Source organism: Microplitis demolitor, chromosome 9, assembly GCF_026212275.2.
Source record: "Microplitis demolitor isolate Queensland-Clemson2020A chromosome 9, iyMicDemo2.1a, whole genome shotgun sequence".
Lineage (NCBI taxonomy): Eukaryota > Metazoa > Arthropoda > Insecta > Hymenoptera > Braconidae > Microplitis > Microplitis demolitor.
Window position 1 is genome coordinate 2,846,341 of NC_068553.1, and position 13,947 is coordinate 2,860,287.

At 28.5% G+C, this 13,947-nt stretch overlaps 1 long non-coding RNA gene across 4 annotated transcripts; it reads left to right on the forward strand.

Moving 5' to 3' along the window:
* Window positions 1–11,914: 11,914 nt before the first annotated feature.
* On the forward strand, window positions 11,915–13,947 carry LOC106693777 (uncharacterized). 4 transcript variants are annotated; one of them, XR_008404195.1, is made up of 3 exons: window positions 11,915–11,994; window positions 12,903–13,003; window positions 13,401–13,947. It is a non-coding gene; the product is annotated as an uncharacterized LOC106693777 (long non-coding RNA). The 4 variants fall into 4 exon arrangements; XR_008404196.1 differs by lacking the exon at window positions 11,915–11,994 and adding an exon at window positions 12,041–12,142; XR_008404197.1 differs by lacking the exon at window positions 11,915–11,994 and adding an exon at window positions 12,189–12,210.

Genomic DNA, 13,947 nt, shown 5'->3' on the forward strand with positions numbered 1-13,947 from the left:
ACATCACATTTCTCCAGACATTCGAAAAAAAGTACGTAGTATCCTCAAGGCCTTCCTCGAAAACACAATTTATGGTGTTGTCACCTAAACCATGAACATTAAATTAAAGATTGACACCACCATGAGGTTGGCCAATCAAAAAAGATTTTAAATTATTATAATTGAGTCTAAATAATTATATATGAGATCATGTATAGTGAAATATGATTATACATGGAATTATATATAATTATATATATGATACTGTTTATGTTAAATTATGTATATAGGCCCACAATATAAATATATATATGTATATATATTATGGAACTATATGTAATATATATATTTATATATATATATATATATATATTTATATATATATATATATATATATATATATATATATATATTACATAATGTGAAAATTTTAATAATAATGTTATTAAATTTTTATTTTGTCTACTGTCGATTAAAATTAAATCCCCATTGTTTAAAAAACGTTCAAAGGTTTCGGCAATAATTTAAATTTATAAACCAATATCGATTCATTCATAGATATATAAGTTTACAGATAGAAAGACTCGATTATATCTATCTTATAAATTTTATTGTAATTTATGTACACAAACAAATTTATCATTTGAATCATTATTTACGGATGATGTAGTAATGTGATCACTGGAGTTAAGTAATCCCATGAATTGATTATATCTATAAGTGCATAGCAGGCTAGATGAGCAGACTATAATCAAGTGATAACCAAAGTGAAACAGCATCGACTTGGGACATTAATGAGATAGGTGATCCTGTAGTAAAATAGCAGTTAACCGATAATTTGCGTGTCTTTTTTTTTTTTTTTTTTAATATAACTGACATGTATGTTAATGAAGACAATAAATCCTAATTTAATCTCGTGATTAATAATTCGCAGATATTTTTAATAAGATTTTATAAATGACGATTTGTTTATGCAGGAATAATATCATTACATATGATCAGGTCTGGCCAATTTTCAGATCCGATAATTTAAAGAATCATCTATAATTACACAAAATTATTTTATAGTGGTTACGCATCGGAAAATTATCATTTTTTATGTATGTAATTTAAAACATGTCTTCAAAATCAATAAGTGGTGTCAATCTTTAATTTAATGTTCTTGGTTTAGGTGACAGCACCATAGATGGTGTTCTCGAAAAAGGCCTTGAGAATACTACGTTTTTTTTTCCGAATCAGTCCGGAGAACTGTAATAAAGCTTGGTGCTTTCTTTTCCCGATCTCTTTTCCTCTTCATAGGCCGGTCATTGTCCAAAATGATTAATTTACGTTCACTACGTTAAAAACTTTAAATTTACGTTAAAAACGTTCAATTTACGTTCATTACGTTTAAAACTTCAATTTACGTTCAAAACGTTTAAAACGTTCAATTTACGTTCAATATTTTGACTTGGGATTTTACAGACTTCTATAAAATTATATGAATTCCAGTAAAATTTTATATAGTCAGATCTAAGTAAAGAACGTAATAAATAATTGTGAAGAGGAGTGAGTGAATAAAAAGTAATCCACTCCCTGTTCACTCCGCAAATTTTTTACGGAGTATCTTAATAGTTTAGATGCAGTATTTAAATCAAACAATTATTTTATTTTTCCGTTTTAGGAAATAAAACCAGAAAAATGTCGAAAATAATTTTATTATTATCAATTTTCGTATTGGTTGTTATCTATCCTGATGTATATGCATTATGTCCTGGCGGTTGGGTGAGTTGTAATTATAACATACTGGAAAAAGAAATACAAGTAGACATGAATAATTTAAAAAAACTCTAAATTTAATCAATAAAAGTTTAAACTTGTAAAATTAAGTTTCGATATTTCAACCCTTCAATTCAACACTCAATAAATTAAAGTTGATATCAAATTTCAAGCAAGACTGCGGAATTTGAATATTTTATGGTATTCACTTTAAAGTCCTATAAGCTTGTAAATTTTACGTTTAACTATTTGCTGCTAAGTATTTTTTTTCCTGTTATTTTTAATTTCCTATCAGTAGGGTAGGGCGGGGCTAGTTGATCATAGGGGCAAGTTGTGCAATCGAAATATCTCGAAAACTAAACAACTTACAACAAAAGTGTAAATGGTGAAAAGAAGGGGTTACGGGAGGAGAACACAGCACGCGACAGATAACGGCTGTCCAGTGCGCAGACTAGCTGACAAAACGCTTTGTTTTTTTTTTGTGTCAAAAAAAAAAAAACGGATGTTTAGACTTTTTCTCCTACACTTGCTGAAAAAAATTTTTTCGTGATCACGTAAGTATCCAAGCATAATGTAGTTATTGCTCTTTCAATTATATATGATTATTTGTTTTTAATTCTTATCATTCTATCATAACCTAACTTTTAGTTTGTTGCTCCAATTGGGGCTAGTTGAGCAAGGCGCGCTGACTGCTTGCTCAACTAGCCCCACTAGATTTTTATTATAGACAAGTTAAATTTTTCTTTACTTAATTAATAATTTTCAATTTATTTGTACATGTGATGATTTAACATAGTGTGTTACAATTACAATAATTCGTTTTGATGTTATAATAATAATTATTATTATCACATTTCAGGATGCGTACATTCAGTGCCAGATTTGTCAACAATGGTCGCACATTAAATGTGTGCCGAACGTTGGTCTGACCTATGTTTGTATCAATTGTGATAGTGACTAAAATGATTAATAATTTGAGATTTTTAATCATCTAGCAATATTTCTGGTCTCATAATTTGTCACTAGTTTAATTTAATATTCATTTACTTAATAATTATTCTTAAATATATCATTTTAAATGCAAAAAGTATAATAATGATCCAAAGATTAGGAAGTGTTAATTTTGTTTGATTTTACCAGAGTTATTCTAATAATATAATAAGTAGATAACATAATTATAATTAATATTGTTATATTTATATTTATTATTATTATTATTATTATTATTATTATTATTATTATTATTATTATAATTTTAAGTATGAAGAATTATAATAAATAAATAATTGCTTGTGAACAACAATTTTATTTGGCCTTCATATACCATTCTGTAAGTCACTCCGTGTATTTCATCCGTTGCACAACTAGCCTCATACCCTTGCTCAACTAGCCTCATTAGTGGGGCACGTTGAGCAATTTGGAGCGCCCGCGTATTTCCGGGAATAACTTGGAAATTTGCAATTGGATCGTTTTTGGGTTGCTAGACCATTTGAAGAAGACTAAATTATGAACCTAACGACATGTCACTCGATTAAATCCGATACACAGTCTTAAAGTAATGGAAGCTCAAAGTAAAAAGTGATCAACTAGCCCCGCCCTACCCTACGTTAATTGAAAGTTGATAAAAAAATTTGACATAAAATCATAATAATAATAATTTTTCTTTTAGTGCCATCCATCACAAGGTTATGGCTGTTGTGAAGGAAATACTTGCACTTCATGGTTATTCGAAGGTATATGCATGACTCCGTCCGAATTCACTCAGTCGCAACCTCATTTCGGAAAATGATTATAACAATCCAGTGAAGATTTATGAATGTACACGGAAAAAAAAATATGAGCGTCGGTTGGCCCTGGTCAGGGATCAAAATCAAGATTTAAATAAGTTTTGGCTTATGTAAGAAACAATAAAAAGAAATATCCGGCAGAAATATTAAAAACTACGTTTTTTCGATTATTTTGTTGATAATATCATTTAAACTAACAACCAAGTTTGACGACATTACATGTGTCTCCGTGTATTGTATCATTCAATAAAAATCTATTACTTAAAAAATAAATTTTTCAGCACTTGTTTTCATTCTTAAGAGATGTTTCTAATATTATTTAGGTAATTAAGGTTGTAGGTAATTTAGGTATTAAAAAAAAGATCATTCGGCAGCCAAAATGGAAAGTAAATTTTTTAGTTAATCGATATCAAAACTAGTTTTATACATACATATCTTGTTGGTGTATCGATACATCCCTGATTAAAAACTCCGATTGAATGCGATTGAAACTGATGGAAACTCAATCAGAATTCTATCAGTTTCAATCGGAAACAAATTTTCAGTCAGAAATGTTCGGGAGCGTTCGGGGTTTCCGATTGAATTTCAATCAGATTCAATCGGAAAATAATAATTTATTTCTCGATTTTATCCCGATTGATCAATTTTTTATTTCTCCGTGTAGAATGTTCTAATTGATTTTAAACTATCTTCCTGATGTGCTAGATATATAGCTAAAGTCCTTAGTAAAAATGAAACGAGGCACTGGCTAGCTTCTCGCTAGCATTGCTGGAATCAATGCTAACGGTGGATGACAAACGAGGCGGCCCTCGTTTATTTTTAATAGGATTGTGCGTATTATCTATGAGATACGAGTAGTTTAACATTAGACAGTATAAGAATTGTAAGTTTAATATAGTATAAATGCTTTTTACTGCAGAATGTTCTACTGATTGTATCTTATAAACAGTGCATTTTAACAATATCACCCTGTTCAGAAAATTTCATAGATTCTCATACATTTCCATAGAGATTTTATGAGAATGAATGAGTTCTATGAGAAGTGCTATATGGTTTAGTATGGAGCCTCACACATACAACTATAAGAATCTCTCGGATTTTTTTAGCAGGAAAGTATAATAAACAATTCTGTAGAGGACGAAATTTTCTAAAAGATAGGTGCTATGCATCTTTTTCGTACAATGAGCTGTTTTTTTTCACTATTAACAAAATTATATAAAACAAGTAAAAAATAGACTTTCGGAGCAGATAGAATCGACATAGATCAAGTTAGAGGAGCAATTTGTTTTATAGACTTTCAAATTCATCAAATTCTCTGCAAATTAAAACTGGTTTCAAAACGATAGCTTAAAATTCGGCTTAGTTATAACAATTCAACAAAAATGTTAATCAATTAACATACTTTTTAAATGGAAAAATTTGATACTCGAGAGAAAGTACTTTAAATTTAATTTAAGAGCTGAAATTTTCAGGGAATTTTTTCTCAATATAACCAACAAAATTATCGTGAGCCGGCTAGAAAAAAAAATTTGGTTTCAAACGAAGCGGATTCAATTAGAAAATAATAATTCATTTATCAATTATTTTCCATACCAATCCAAGCTCTTTATAATAATACTACGGTTTGCGTCAATAAATTTTTCTATTTTTTATTTAAATATTACGGGAAAAAAAACTTATTATTTTTTAGAATTTTCTAACATACAAGCCAATCAACGAATTATTATGCACGGTAGATATTTTCGTAGAACATTGAATGCTCTACAACAAAAGTGTCATCATTTTTTGATAAATCTAACTGTTCAAAAGTTTTTTGAGCTTAAAGTCAAATTTATAGAAAATTTTGAGATCTTCTTGCTTTTCCAGGAAAACTATCAGTTTTATCAGAAAATTTGATAGGAACTTTTTTGTAGGTTATTTCATTTCTCAAAAATTATTATGAATAAAGTTTTTCAAAATTTTGCTTTTTTTCTAGTTATTTTTGTTATGTTCAACTAGTAGCTTGTACTGTGATGTTAGACAAGTTATTTTAATTATTATTTTCGGCCCTAGTCTTTCGACCAATAGACCGGGATCACACTGAGTAATTATCTGGAAGGTTTGTTTTTGAATGAAAGATGTTGAATAGACGAATTTGACTACTATATATTATACAATTTAAAATTTTGATGATGTGAATACAATAAACTTGATATTAAAAGTATTAGGTGGTTAGTCCGCCAACTCTAATTTACAATAAAATGGTTACGACTAAATTGATTTCAGATACTAGAGAGGACTACAGAATTTGGAATACAATACGTTTTTTATTCATAAACATAAAGATTACAGTACCTGAAGTTTTGGAGATTGGAGTATTTTTATAGTTTACACTGAGTTTACTGTGCTGTACTATTCGCGGTTACAATATGTTTTGACGTAAACTTGATATTTCTAATTTAATTATTCACTAACTGAAACAATATTTACTAAACGCTAGTGATATAATTAATTAAAATAAACTGTGAGGACACTTGTACAATTAAATAAAACAACAAAGTGTGAGAACACTTGTACGATTAAATAGACAATAAAGTGTGAGAACACTTGCAAATAAAATAACTAGTACGGAACTAGTGTAGAAGTGTGAGAACACTTGTACTTAAATTTTCTCATCCTTACTGACCCAGGACTGAAAACTGAGAGTGAAATTCTGACTGAAAAACTGCTTCTCAAAACAACTCAAAACTCTAACTCCCTTATTTTTGATTTTGCAGCCCTTTTTATGTGTTTTACGTTGTCCTAATTCGTCTATTGTTTGGAGAAAAACTGTGTCCAATCGGATCATAATTCCTTTGGGTCCTTTTCCTTTCCCTCGGATTTTCCGTTAGGGAAGTGGTAAAGGCCCACCCCAATGCAGGTCTATGTGTAGGAACATACACACATACACCCCCATGCACAATATTATATGTATAACGATATTTTAACTTATTTATAACTTTATATAACAAAATTTTATATCTATTTTTATAAATTTTCCTTATGATAAATTTACTACAATTTATTTATATAAACTTTTATGCCTATCCTCATAACTTTCATTTATTTAAATTCTATTAATTTAATTATTTGGTTTACATAAAGTTTTATATTTATTTGCATGAATTTTATTTATATAAATTTTATGAATTTCTTCATTTGTTCATATGAATTTTTATATCTATTCTCATAATTTCTATAAACATTATTAGTTTATTTGTTTAATTGATGAATATTATTTATTCGAATATTCTGGACAATGTGTCATTAAAGTCATTTTTTTCCTTGGATATATATTTTACGTTTACGTGGGCACCGAAATATTATCTACAAAAGTGCACTTTCAAATATATGGCTTATAAGATTATATACTTTGTTTATTTTATTTATTTAACAATGAGTCATTGTTAAACTTTCTTTTAAAATATTTTAAGTACACTTTTGTTGATAAATATTTTTTGCTAATTCCTAAAAAATTGTTTCAAGATGGACTTTGGGCCTTCATTCTATTAAGACCCGAGGCGTCATTAAAAATTCATTTGGTTGTTTATTCTAGTATTTTTTACGAGAAAAACTGATTTACTAATTCTAAAATTTTTTTACAATTAAATTATTTCTTATCGCTCTAGAATTATTGAAGAAAAATAAAATTTGGTCGCTGCGTAATTTTAATATGAAAATAAAATTTAATATAAAAAGTTCAGTATCTGAGCTGGACGTAACATTTTCAATTCAATGTCAAGCTCTTAAAAGAAGTTTTCTGATTGATTTGTTATAAATTCTAAAATATATTTTTGTATTTTAACTTATATTTTTTAAATAAATATTTTTTATGGGGGTGTTTAACGCAAGAATTTTCATATGCTCCAACTAATAGAAAAAAAAGTTGCTTGAACCAAGAGAAAAATTTCGTAGGAGAAAAGATATATGTAGAGGAGAGGAAATTCACCAGTGCTATGCAATAGCAGTGGGGAGTAGTTCGGTGCTCGCCACTAGATAGCGCCTACTACTTGGGAAGTGTCCTTGATAAGAAACGTAGTTCAGACGTATTATATTCTAGACTTGGAAGCAATTCTGACACAAGGACTCCTCTGTTCTTTGACAGACTGACAAGTGCCATTTTTGGTGATAAAATAGTATATCCTATATTACTTCATGACATGAAATCTATTGTTGATATAGATTCAACGTAGATTTTAATATATTTGTTTTTTTAATTTTTTGCCATTTAATAATACATACAATTATTTTTTTTCCCGGGAATCGGTAATTTTTGATTAATTTACAATGGAAACCTTCCGGAAATATCTGATTACATCCGATCGAAACTGATTGAAAGTGAATCAGAAATTTTCGATTGACTTTTAATCAGTTTCAATCAGAATCATTCGGAAGTTTCCGATTGAATTCGATTGAAACTGATTGAATGTCAATCTGAAATTTCCGATTACATCTGATAAGACGTTTTCAATCAGTTTCAATCGGAGTTTTTAATCAGGGATGCTAGTGTATAGTCATGATATGAAAAAAGACTCGTTTCCTAAAAGTGAGGGTAAAAAAAGACAACGAAGATTTTCGATAGAGAACTTCAGATAGGTGATTTGACAGAATATTGTATGGGTAATGTACCAAACTAGCCTTCACGTAAATAAAGTATTGAAAATTTGATTAGTATGAGATGATAATTGTAATCGCTGTTACTTCGACAATATCAATTATAATTATAGGACGTACAGGTACCATTGAAACCCTGTAAAAAATGAATTATAAATGGCTGTATATGAAGCATACATGGTCATACATGGGACATCCATGGCCATACGATATTTTTCAATATAGTCATGCATGGTCGTACATGGCCTTGTAAGGTTCATGCGAGGCCATGCATGACAGTGTTAACAAAGTTAGTATGTCCACGTATGGCCAGATATGCTCGTGTATGGTCATGAATGACCATGCATGGCTATATATGGTCACGTATGGTCATGTATGATTAATTTTTCACGGATATATATAAATAAGAATTTAACTAACTACTACAACTACTTATAAACAAGTATTGTAATGTTAAAAAAATAGGAAATTCTTTTGATATCACAAACAGCATATTGATGATTATATTTTGCTTTTTCGAAAGTGATTGTATTCTTTGAACCTTACGTACCACAACTAAACTTTGTTGTGACTGTCAATCGTATATCCTAGTCGTCAAAGCGTCAGTCTCTCGTATGGAAGGTCCCGGGTTCAATTCCTACTAAAGTGGGGGCGGTCATTAATAAGTCTAGCGATTTTTCTCTGAATTAAAAATTTCCATTTCAATTGGGCATTCAAATATTCGCATATCTGATAATCTTTGTGTCGCCAAAATAATAAAAAAAAGAAATTAAAATTTCTTTTTTAATTTAGTTGAAATTCCATACATAGTCATATCGGGTCATATATAGTCATATAAAGCTATGTTTAGCCGTACATAGCCATACATGGTCATATATGGCCATATATGGCCGTGTCTGGCCAATTTTTATACATGCCGAAGCATGGAGCATTCATATGTGGTCATGTATGATTCATTTTTCACTGAACATCATAAATAATAAAAGTAAAACTATTAAAGTATAAAATAGCTGTAAAATTTACAGATCATTATGTTCACAATAAAATACACGTGACAGCATTGTGATCTAACGAGAAATGCATAAGTTATGTGGAGTGAAAACCATGTTTTCAACACTTTTCGATTGCATTAAAAATTTCAAGGCAATTAAATCATTGGAAGAAATGGTTGAAACATAAAGTTTGGGGTCATAAATTAAAGCTTATTAGTCAAGCTTTAAAATACTTTTTAGAGAAATGATCTATGAGTTTTAGTTTTAATGTTATATGGACTTAAAAATGATAAAATTTAGTTAATTAGCAAAACTTTGATCAATCAACCCCAAAAAACGGTTCGACAAATCAATTTGAAAATTTACAGGGTTATCCAGGGTATATTGAGCTAGAAAAGTCCCTGGCAATATTAGTCTTTTCATCTATATTTACAGAGTAGCGGTTGATTTACTAAAAAACCAAAAGAAGTCATTTTTTTATACTTACTTCTAGTAAATGTTACAAATGAAAAAAAAAAATTTTTTTTCTAAAGTGATGTAAGGGTCTTGTAGAAAGTTTATTTAGGTTTTCAACGCCCTACTGTGCGATTATTGGTAGCCCAAATATCGATGATCAGAACCAAAAGGATCGTTTTTTATTTGATGGCTGATATCTCTGCGAAAAATCATCCTACGAGGTTAAAAAAAAAAAAACTGAATTGAAGCTATTTAAATTTTCACGGTCCATAGGCTCTTCAGAAAAAAAAAAAATTTATAAATTTCATGTTCGCGGTATTTCTCATGTTTGCGTAATAAACAGACATTCTAATAACTTTTGATAAAAATGCACCGAACCTAGGGATTTTAAGCTACTAAATGCTTTTATTAAATCTGGATACAAGTATGTTTCACAAAGTTACAGCCTTCCGAAAATCACAAAAAAATTTGTAAAATTTTTCTGTTCCTTTAATTTTTTGCGTTAGTATATATATGTATGTATAGTAAATATTCTACTTAAAAAAATAAAATTACAGTGGAAAATTTAAGTTACGTATTACTGAATTTTAAATTTTATAAGGCCAAAAAATAACGCTGAGTATCGTTTGAGATCAAAAGTCAAATGTGAAAAAAATATAGGGAGCTAAGATGGACAAAACGAGGCTTGATAAAAAATCGTTATCTCAAATAACCAGTGACATCAAGCGATCTAGAGTTTATCTAGTTCAAGTGAACAAATATTTTGCATCACAGTGGAAACATGCATATGTCGAAACAAATAGAATGATACACTGAGAGAAAAAATAAGTTAATTACTTTGGCCTGAGTGCATTTAATTTAAAATTTCTTGTCGACGCAACTATACAATATGGTCACCCGGGAAAAAATGTTTTTATAAAATTTTATATAATAATATAAAATTTTATACAATTTTATAAGACTGTTCAGCGAAATTTTATAGAATTTAATATAATTATATTTTATTTTATAAAATCTTATAGAGTGAGATCTTAAAAGGGATGTAATAATCAGATGAAATTTTATATAATTGTATGAAATTTTATAAAATTGTATAAAACTTTATAACATTTCAAAAAACTTTAGAGACTATGATGTCATTATTGCATCTAGTGGGAGGGGGTAGCATTTTGAAAAATTTAATAAAATATCACACAATTTTATAAAGTTTATAACAAGTAATTATAAAAGTAGTTAGAAATTCAAAGTAAATAGACAAAATTTTCAATGGCTATGAAAAAAAAATTCATTTTTGCGGGCAAAATGTAGGGTACCCCCTGAAAAATGTAAAAAAAATCTAGCTGTCGGTTGACCCGGCGGGCCAGCCCAGAAGCTTTCCGCTGTTTTAGAGCTCTATAAGCTGATTAGATTTTGAAATCGATCGTTCAAGTCGTTTCTGAGAAATCACTAAAAAATTAAAAAAAAAATTTTTTTTGTCGTAATTCGCCAATATCTATGTAGATCTATATATATATATATATATATATTACATAATGTGACAATTTTAATAAAATGTTAATAAACTTTTGTTGTATCAACCATCAATAAGAATTAAATTCTTATTACTCACGAAAACGTTTAAAAGTCTCGCCATTAATTCAAAAACCTAAATCATTAAGAATCAATAAATTTAATTAATTTAAAATTAGTCCATTAAACAATCAATTGTTGAATTATCTAAATCTTTTTTTTCTACGAACTGATTTTAATAATTATTATCCAATGTAGAAAAATTTTATTGCATATAGTTTTTTTTTTTTGCTTTGTTATAATTAATAGATTTATATCAAGCGCGGATAGACATTTTCATATTTAAAAAATGTCTATCTATTGTTAACCAATAAAATTGTTTGTTACAAGTTGTCTTTTTTATTTATTATAAGTAACTGAATATTGAAACATATCATATAATGGAATCATTAATGAGGCTGTATTCTTAACTTGGCATCTTTCGATTTGCATTAATTTTTTCTTATTCAAAACTCTATAAGATTATCTTATGAGCGTTTCTTTAGATACCTATAATGACAATAGTATTGTTATTTTGACGTTACGCTGCGCCGATACTTGGATTATCAAAATGACTGTACAGAATATCGTAAAAAGCCTGAAGAAGAAATGTTCAGTCGTTCTGACGAGAATTATCTCACCGTCCATGCATTGCTTAACAGACCTATGACCCCGTTTATTCCTGCTGTGTAAGATAAATTTTGCGTCTTAGAAAAATTTATCACAAAAAAAACAAAAGTTATCATTGGAAATATCAAAGGACACAATTATTAACTTATAAAAGTCAGCGATCCCCGGATCAGTCACATAGAAGCTTGTGAAACTTCAGGAGATAACAATCGGTAATAAATAGTAATTGCTTGTATAGTTTTGCTTATAATTTACATACTACTTCATTTACAAATAATAAAATAAAACATTTTTTATAAAATAGTTTATATTCTCTGGATTAATTACAGTACTTTTATCTTACACTGCAAAAAATCGGGGGTAAATACGGATTATATTTCAATGCGAATTCACTCCGTCACTCAGTGTTCCGTTGTTTCAATAACTAAGTAAAATATATTTTTAGAAACAGCTGATGATAAAAAATATAATTATTACAGTAAATAATTGATTCAGATACTTCTAATTAAACCAATAATATTATGTTCTTAATTTATAAAATGTTTTAGTAACTCACTAAATTATAATTCCATATACTCTCTAAACAGAAATATGTGAAATAAGTAAATATTCAATAATTCGGAATGCCAATCGAACCGCTTTTTGAAATTAGTGGTTTCGTTTCCACTTGGAATTAGTGAATATCCACTTATTTTCACTAATTCATATTTAGAGAGTAATTCATGGTGAAAATATTAAAATATTTGATGTTACGGTACAATATACAATGTTATCTTGTGGTATGATTGATGTGAATGATACATTGTATTTGTAAAAAAGTTTATTATCAGCTGGTAAGAATCTTTTAAGATTATTTCGTGACAATATACGAAAAGACAGCTCGTAAGTACTCAATAGAAATATCTGCATATCAAAGACCTATAACTTTATTATACATTAGTAATTTTTTCTATGACTAATATTTTCTGAATCTCCCCTTTGGAACGAAATTCATTGTGAAGGGGAGTTAATAAATAAAAAGTTATCCAATCCGCGTTCACTCCGCAAATTTTTCACAGAGTATCTTAAGAGTTTAGCTGCAGTATTTAAATCAAACAATTATTTCATTTTTCTGTTTTAGGAAATAAAACCAGGAAAATGTCGAAAATAATTTTATTATTATCAATTTTCGTATTGGTTGTTATCTATCCTGGTGTATATGCATCATGTCCTGGCGGTTGGGTGAGTAATAATTCTAACATACTGGAAAAAAAAATACAAGTAACCATGAAAAATTTGAAAATACTCTAAATTAAATCAATAAAAGTTTGAACTTGTAAAATTAAGTTTTGACATTCAACCCTTAAATTCAACACTCAATAAATTAAAGTTGATATTAAATCTCAAGCAAGCTTGCGAAATTTGAATATTTCATACTCTTCACTTCAAAGTCCTAGAAGCTCTTAAATTTTACTTTTAACAATTCGCAGCTAAGTTATTTTTTTCCTGTTATTTTTAATTTCCTATCAGTACGTTAATTGAAGGTTGATAAAAAAATTTCATTGTTTTTACTTCTAAATACAGTATAACAATTTTCATTGAAAAATGAAAAAGGCATAAAGTATAATTATTTTTTTAGTGCCATCCATCACAAGGTTATGGCTGTTGTGAAGGAAATGTTTGCTCTGATTATTTGTTTCAAGGTACATGCGTGAATGAGTTCGAATGGGCTCAGATGCACCCTCCTGTAGGAAAATGATTATAACAATCCAGTGAAGATTTATGAATGTACACGGAAAAAAAAATCTGAGCCTCGATTGGCCTTGGTCAGGAATCAAAATCAAGATTTAAATAAGTTTTGACTCATGTAATAAACAATAAACTAAGAAATATCCCGCAAAAATATTAAAAACTACGTTTCTTCGATTGTTTTGTTGATAATATGATTTAAACTATAAAACAAGTTTGACGACATTATATGATTCCGAGAAACCATAAAAAAGATGAGTTGGTATGATTTCAAACACATTTTAGTACGTTATATTATGATTTATCCGGAAAAAATACCATAAAATGTTGTTGTGTAACTTTTCAACCCTGATATCGTTTGTTTTTTACCATTTCTTTCTCTAACAATATGTTTTTCTCTGTGTATTGTATCATTCAATAAAAATCTATCACTTACA